This window comes from Mauremys mutica, unplaced genomic scaffold (genome assembly GCF_020497125.1).
Source record: "Mauremys mutica isolate MM-2020 ecotype Southern unplaced genomic scaffold, ASM2049712v1 Super-Scaffold_100054, whole genome shotgun sequence".
NCBI classification, from domain to species: domain Eukaryota; kingdom Metazoa; phylum Chordata; order Testudines; family Geoemydidae; genus Mauremys; species Mauremys mutica.
Window position 1 is genome coordinate 4,502,285 of NW_025423258.1, and position 8,054 is coordinate 4,510,338.

At 51.5% G+C, this 8,054-nt stretch overlaps 1 long non-coding RNA gene across 1 annotated transcript; it reads left to right on the forward strand.

Annotated features, from left to right (window-relative positions):
- The first annotated feature begins 446 nt into the window (after positions 1-446).
- Positions 447-6,520, forward strand: LOC123358429. The gene is made up of 3 exons (XR_006575723.1): positions 447-474; positions 3,886-3,999; positions 6,477-6,520. It is a non-coding gene; the product is annotated as an uncharacterized LOC123358429 (long non-coding RNA).
- Positions 6,521-8,054: the final 1,534 nt, after the last annotated feature.

The window sequence follows — 8,054 nt, forward strand, 5'->3', positions numbered from 1 at the left end:
GCACCCAGCAGGGAGGTGTAGGGAAGATGTCCCGGCCCCTCACATCCAGCTGCTGGCAGTGGGAAGGGTGTTGGGTTCTCTACCATGGGGCTGTGCCTGGACCCTACTGGGGGCTCCATCGCCTGTAACAGCCTCTGGCTAGTAGGTCTGTGGTGGATCTGCTGGGAGAGACAAGGGGCTCTCACTTCGTCCCCTCACCCAGATGTCTCCTGGCTGCTCTCAGCAGTATGGGGATAGGACTCTGCTGACTCTCTCAGAGTTTCCATTTGATTGGCTCCTTTCCTCCCTGAATAGTGGGGCTGTGAGTGGGGCAGCAGGTACCGAGTGTTGGACTCTTGCTCTTTCAGGGGCCGGTGACCTTCGAGGAGGTGGCTGTGTATTTCATCAGGGGAGAGGGGGCTCTGCTGGACCCCACTCAGAGAGCCCTCTACAGGGAGGTCATGCATGAGAACTGTGAGAATGTGACCTCGCTGGGTAAGGATTCCTGTCCCCTCAGATCTTGGAAGGGGAAACGAAGAGATAAGGTTCATGCCACTCCCCCAATGCCACCTCTGCTCTGCCCTGTTTCAGCATCACCCCGACATGCCAGAGACACCCACACGAGCCCTCTCCCCTCCCCTGTTACAGAGCGCTCTGGGAACAGAGCAGTATAGCAGAATGTCTAACATGTTCTTCTCTTTGCTAAGATAATATTCGGGTTCAACTCCATCATAGCAAACAGAAGCTTCCTCCCCCTGGCCTGCTCTCCAGTACTGAACCTCCTGCACACAGGCCATCTGAGACTTGCACAGTGTTACTACCCCCTTGCCCTCAACCTGAGTTTTCCTTTTGAGTCGCTGCCTTCACTGACCCCTCACTAAGCCCCACAGATCACTCGAACATACGCCACCAGGGTGCTGACAATCCCCATGGCAAGAACACACCCTTGGGCACCTTTGCTGACAAAGCCTACAACACTCAGCACAGAAATGAGGCAGAATTGCCCCCCAAGTTTCACATGCACCTCTCTGCATAGCACAGGCACAGCTCTGCCCAGCTGCTGCAACCCATCCCTCCATCAGCCAGTCACAGCTACAGCTGGCCCAGGGCACACAGCTGGAGGCATGCGGATAAATGCTGGGATTCCCACCTGTGAGCACAGCACAGACAATGTCTTAGTCTTTTCTCGGATCGATTATAGGTTCATAGATTTTAAGGCCAGATGTGACTATTAGGTCATCTACTCTGACGTCCTTTATACCACAGACCATAGAATTCATCCCGTTACTGCTGCATTGAGCTGAATACCTGAGTCCCTGTGGCAGTTGGTTAACCTTTGCACGGCCCACACAGAACCATTCTCACTAGTTCTGGACAGCTACAGGGTTAAGGGTTGGGGGAAGTTTACATTAACTTTTCATTTCCTGGTCTGCAGAGGTTTAAGTTTACTCACCGTCCATATGGTGCAAGGCAGGAGACAGCACTGGGCAACCTTAACTCTGCATTAATGTAGCTTATGAGCATTTAGTTTCCTGTTTTAAAAAATGGATGCTTTTGCCGCTGTAGCTGTGTCTGTAATTGAGCTTTGGCCAGCAGAGCCATGTTGGATGATGTGCGTGTGTGCGCATGCGTGTGGGCACTTTTTCACAGCCTTAAACAATAGAGCTGGACTGGCAAAGCTTTAAAGAGCTACCTAAGACCTACCTAACTAGTTCCTCGACAGACACCTGACACGCCCCCTTTGGGTGAACGAATATGCGTGTACCTGGTCTGTGGGATCCCAGTAAAACATTAGGCACCCTGTGCCCTCTGCCAGGTGGCATCAAGAGGTCCATGATGAGTCACATCCTTCTCCTCCTCCAGTCACTGCATTAGAGTGTCTTTAGAATGAGCCGGCTGACCCCCGTTCCAGCCTTCTGTTTGGGTTCCACGGGGCTCTGTCCTTGGGCCTCTTCTTTTCTTCCTCTGCACCTTATTTCTGGGGAATCTCATCCGCACACACACATTCAACTACCATCTCTGTGCTCCTAACTCACAGTTCTGCCTCTCTGCTCATGGCCTGTCTCTTTCTGTCGCAACTGAAATCTCAGCCCCTCTCTCTCTCTCATCTCCTCACTGATGTCCAGCCATCAGCTAAAGATCAACAGCTGAAGCAAAGCTCTTAATATTTCCCCCAAGCCCTCCCCCCACCTTGTTTCTCTACTGCTGCAGACAGCACCATTGTGCTGCCTGTCACTCAGGCCCATAACTGTGCAATACCTTTGTCACGGAGCTCTCTCTGGGGCCTCCTATCCAGGCTGTGCCTACACCTTGCATTTTCTCTTTGCGTAACATCCTTAACAATTGGCCTTTCCTATCCATCCGCGCAGCTAGAGCTCTTAGTCATCCTCTCCTGCCTCAGTTACTCCAACATCCTTTTCTCTGACCTCACCTTGCGCATCTACATTCAGAAGGGAAAAGCGCCCTCCTGGTCCTCGAACATGACTTAGGAGGGAAGGTTGAAAGAACTGGGCATGTTTAATTTTTAGAAAAGAGTGAGTGGGGGAACTGAGAACAGTCTTCAAATATGTCAAGGGTCGTTATAAGAGAGCAATGATTAATTGTTCGTCACGTCCACTGAAGGTAGGAGGAGAAGTAATTGGCTTGATCTGCTGCAAGGGAGGTTGAGGGTGGGTAATACAAAAACCTTTCCAGCGATAAGGATAGGGAAGTGCTGGAATGGATTACAAAGAGAGGTTGTGGAATTCTTGTCCCAGGAGGGTTTTAAGAACAGGTCAGACAAACTTCTGGCATATTTACACCTGATCCTGCCGCAGGGCGATGGGAATGGAGTAGATGACTTCTTGAGGTCCCTTCCAGCCTATATTAGAAGATTTTAGGATTCATTGCTTCAGCCCTTTGCTTTGATCACGTCTCCTGGTGGAGAATTCGGACCATTTTTGTGGATCGGCTGCGGGTACAAATTTTGTTCCTAGAGCCCTGAAAATCTGCAGATATCCATGGACCATTTTTGCGGATCGCAGATCAGATGCGGATATAAATTTTGTATCCATGCAGGGCTCTACCTGTCTTACTTCTGCCTATACCTACAACTTAAATCTATTGCGTACACAGTGACTACATCTGAAATAACATATGAGCTCACCATAACAATGATCAATGAATGATAAAACGAACTAATTGGCTCCATGAACCACGGAGACTCTTCCTTTTCCATCCCCACCTGCAAGAGCCGCCGTCTCTCTTCTCTGCATGTTCTTTGGATCTTCGAATTTGTCCCTCCTGAAGTCACGTGGCCTGATTCTTATTTTTCACATTCTCCTTTGGCAGAAGAATTGGTCTGTGGCTCTTGAACTACATCATCTAATTTGCCAGCTTTCTCCACACAGTGTTTTTTATGTTCCCTCCCTTTATACCTGACTCGCTAGGTTCCCTAATGCCGCAGGATGTGCTTTCCTGACATCTAATGCTGCTGAGATCCTGCCTTCAGTGATATCCCTGCCCTTCCTAGTCCTTACTCCACTGAACGCCCCCCCCAGCCCATGCTTCCTGTTCCCAGCTTCCCCTGGACTCTCTCTTTGGCTCTGGACCTGTCTGTCAGCAAGAAGCAGTGCCAGGGACACTTGCCGTCTGTCTGGAGTCTTCACTTTCTGGGAAATGCAGTTCCAGTCTCTGTTTTTTAGGAGCCTCTTTGATAATGAGTGTCTGGCTGTGTGTGTTCCCAGCAAAAATGGGGATAGTTAAATCCCTCCTAAGCAGAGTGTTGTGCACCTTTGAGCACCTGGGGAGCTGGCCCTGCGATTTTATTGTTTAAAATGGACTGGGGTTAAACTAATAGAATGTTTTTATGATGATAAATGGCCTATGAATTCCCCTGATCTCCTTTGTTTTCTTTCCCTTGAGCAGGGTTTCCAGTTTCCCAACCCTCTGTGATCTTCCAGCTGGAAGGAGGGGAAGAGCCCTGGGTCCTGGATCCCCCTGGTTCAGTGGAAAGCGAGATCCTGGGAAGTCCCTGCACAGGTGAGGAAACATTAAACCAACCCAGAAACTGTAAGTGCCTGAGAGACCCCGCTGGGATTCCCCACACAGACTCTGTGAGCTCAGGACAGTCCCCAGCAGATCTCACTCCTGGCTTCCTACAGATGATGATTGACACCTTGGCTGGAGCTCCCTCCCTTCCTACTGAGTGTTTGGATGGGATGTGGGCAGGGCCGGCCTTGGGGAAATGGCACCCTGGGCAAACTTGCATTTTGGTGCCCCTGGCTCCCATGGGCTCCTTAGGCAACCCACGTTCCCTTCCCCCCAACCTCTGCACTGTGTCCCTTTGCCCCAAATGCCAGCTCCCCCTCCTGCACCCCTAATCCCTACACCCCTTCATTCCTAACCTCTGCCCCCCTCATGCATCCCAGCTCTGTGCCCCCTTCACCCCAGCCCTTGCACTCCACTCCTGTGCCGCAATCATTAATGATCTGGAGGATGGCGTGGACTGCACTCTCAGCAAGTTTGCAGATGTCTCTAAACTGGGAAGAGTGGTAGATATGCTGGAGGGTAGGGATAGGATACAGAGGGACCTAGACAAATTAGAGGATTGGATCAAAAGAAACCTGATGAGGTTCAACAAGGACAAATGCAGAGTCCAGCACTTAGGACAGAAGAATCCCATTCACTGTTAACAGACTAGGGACCGAATGGCGAGGAAGCAGTTCTGCAGAAAAGGACCTAGGGGTTACAGTGGATGAGAAGCTGGCTGAGTCAACAGTGTGCCCTTGTTGCCAAGAAGGCTAACGGCATTTTGGGCCGTATAAATAGGGGCATTGCCAGCAGATCGAGGGACGTGATCGTTCCCCTCTATTCGACATTGGTGAGGCCTCATCTGGAGTACTGTGTCCAGTTTTGGGCCCCATACTACAAGAAGGATGTGGAAAAATTGGAAAGAGTCCAGCAGAAGGCAACGAAAAATGATTAGTGGGCTGGAGCACATGACTTAGGAGGAGAGGCTGAGGGAACTAGAATTGTTTAGTCTGCAGAAGAGAAGACTGAGGGGGGATTTGATCGCTGCTTTCAACTACCTGAAAGGGGGTTCCAAAGAGGATGTTTCTAGACTGTTCTCAGTGGTAGCAGATGACAGAACAAGGAGCAATGACCTCAAGTTGCAGTGGGGAAGGACTAGGTTGGATACTAGGAAAAACCATTTCACTAGGAGGATGGTGAAGCACTGGAATAGGTTACCTAGGGAGGTGGAGTCTCCTTCCTTAGAGGTTTTTAAGGCCCGGCTTGACAAAGCCCTGGCTGGGATGATTTAGTTGGGAATTGGTCCTGCTTTGAGCAGGAGGGTTGACTAGATACATCCTGAGGTCCCTTCCAGCCCTGATATTTTATGGTTCTATGCAGCCCTTCCCTGCTACCCCCTGCACCACTCTCCTGTGCCCTCAACCCCTGCACTGTGCCCCCTTTGCCTCTAACGCCGGCATCCCCCCCCTGCACCCAAGTGGGGAACCTGACCTGGATGCACAAAGCAGCTGGCATTGCTGCTCGCTCCCCCACTGGACTGCTGCTCCCCCGCCCCACACAGCCCTGGGGGGCTGGGAGAGGGGAGCAAGGAGCGATGTCAGGGCTTCCTGCACCCAGGTCACTTTCCCTGCAGGCTGCGTAAGGGGAGGGCAGGAGAACAGCTGCTCCTGATGTCTCTGCACCGCCCAGGTGGGGAAGTGACCTGGATGCAGGGAGCCCTGGGGGGGGTGTGTGTGTGTGTGTGTGTGTGTGTGTGAAGGGAGTATGTGCCCTGAGTGAGTGAGAGCGCTGTCTCTTTAAGAAAGTTCTCAGGGTTGGGAGCCTGAACTAGGCTTGTTCAGACACAAGCAGCTGCCGGCAGCTCCGGCCCCAGAGAGGCAGCAGCACACGCAGATTCCCCCTGTCCCGTCACCCCAGCTCAGTGGAAATCGGGTACCTGGGTTGGGGGGAGGGGATCACCCCGCCATCAATCAGCACCTCCCCCCGCAGAGCAGTCAGGAGGATGCTCCCAGTCGGGGGTGGACGGGGTGACTCCGGGGGTGAACGGGGGGTGGGGGGACAGGAACAGCAGCAGCTGCACACATGGAGCAGGGCGGAGAGGGGCCCCTCTGCTCCGGAGCAGTCACCTGACTCTGACGGCTGGTGGTCCAGCTGCCCCCTGCAGCTCAGGTCTATCCCACTCCCCCACGCAGCTGCTTATCTGCCTCCCTGTGCCGCTTTCATCAGCCCAGCGAGCCTCTCGGCAGCAGGTCAGGTGGGAATCCAAACCCTGCGCCCGGCACCCCCTTGGGTGGGGCACCCGTACGGCCCCCCCCAAAGGCCGGTCGTGGGTGGGGAGCAGAATTGATCCCCTCCACTGTCCCCTGTGGGGAAGAGTTTGGGGGAGTTCAGTCCCTGATTTTTATTTTCTCTCTCTCCAGCACTTACTTGGGTTTGTTCTCTGCCTTTCCATCCCCAATTCTGAGATTTCTCCTCTCTTCTAGCAGGTGATGGGGTGGTGAGGGAGAGCAAGGAGCAGAATCCTCACCAGAAAGATGCTGAGCTCGCCGAAGCGCATGGGGAATTACTGCGAAGAGCCAAAGGGAGCGTGTCCAGCCCCCATGAGCAGGGAAAAGCTGGTGAAAATTACCCCAGACCAGAGAGAGAGAGCAGGGAAACCACTCAGAGGAGAGAGTGGATGAACCCATTAATTGTCAGGGAACTCACAGGGACCTCAAGGAAACTACCTCCCAGGAGAAAATCCTCACGGAAAAGCAAGAGACTACGTGTAGTGAGTGTGGGAAAAACTTCCATTACCGCTCAGCCCTTATTCGACATGAGATAATCCACACGAAAGAGAGACCCTACGAATGCTGTGAGTGTGGGAAAAGCTTTACTCAGAGATCAGCCCTTATCTCTCATCAGAGAATCCACACAGAAGAGCGACCCTACGAATGCTGCAAGTGCGGGAAAAGCTTCACTCAGAGATCAGCCCTTATCTCTCATCAGACAACGCACACGGGAGAGAAACCCTACAAATGTTGCGAGTGTGGAAAAACTTCTCTCGGAGCTCACACCTTACTATGCATCAGAGGATCCACACAGGAGAGAGACCCTATGAATGCAGTGAGTGCGGGAAAAGTTTCACTCACCTCTTCTCTCTTATCTCTCACCAGAGAGTCCACACAGGAGAGAAACCCTATGAATGCAGTGAGTGCGGGAAAAGCTTCTCTCGGAGCTCAACCCTTGTTACACATTACAGAGTCCACACCGGAGAGAGACCCTATGCATGCTGTGAGTGTGGGAAAAGCTTCACTCATAGTTCAGGCCTTTCTAAACATCAGAGAATCCGTAAAGGAGATGAACTTCATAAAAGCCTTCTCTAGAGCTGTCAGGAGATTTTTTTCTTTAATTCTTTTGACAGTTCCCAGGTAGTGAGTGTTAAGGCTGTTTGCATCTTTTGCACATTGTAGTCCCTCAGCTCCCACACATGAGTTGCCCACTTTTGAAGCTCGCCCGTCTTTGGGGTGGATCCTGTGGTCCTTTGTATCAACTCCATTGTCCTGCGAGTCATTGGAGTGTGTGTCCTTTCTACCAGGAATGTCATCACCCCAGGTGGGGGAGATGGGGGGTGTCTTCAACCAGCTACGTTGAGATAAAATCTACCTGGGTCTCATCACTGTGGTTGTCATGGAGTTAGCTAGCTTGAGTTCACTTTCCTGATGTAAAAAGAGAACTACTCTTGCACTAAAGACATGGGCCATGGATAGTCAGTGGGGTTATCTAGCACATTTCCTCCTGATCTGACCTAATCACCGTCACATTTCCTTGTCTAAACAAACCTGGAGATTCACATTTGTACTCCTCCTCCCAGTGCAAAGTTATTGTTAGAGACGTCAAGTTCCTCTTTGAGGACAGATTGTCTCATTCCCAGTTGTTCTCACATTACCCTGGATTGTGCAGAACAGCAGTTATTTTGTTGACTTTTTTTTCCTCATTTAAAATAATATTTAAATATGATGAAGAGCTGGAGCAGTGTCAGGGAAATAAGGGTCAGTTTAGGCTCTGTGACACTGGAAGGAGAT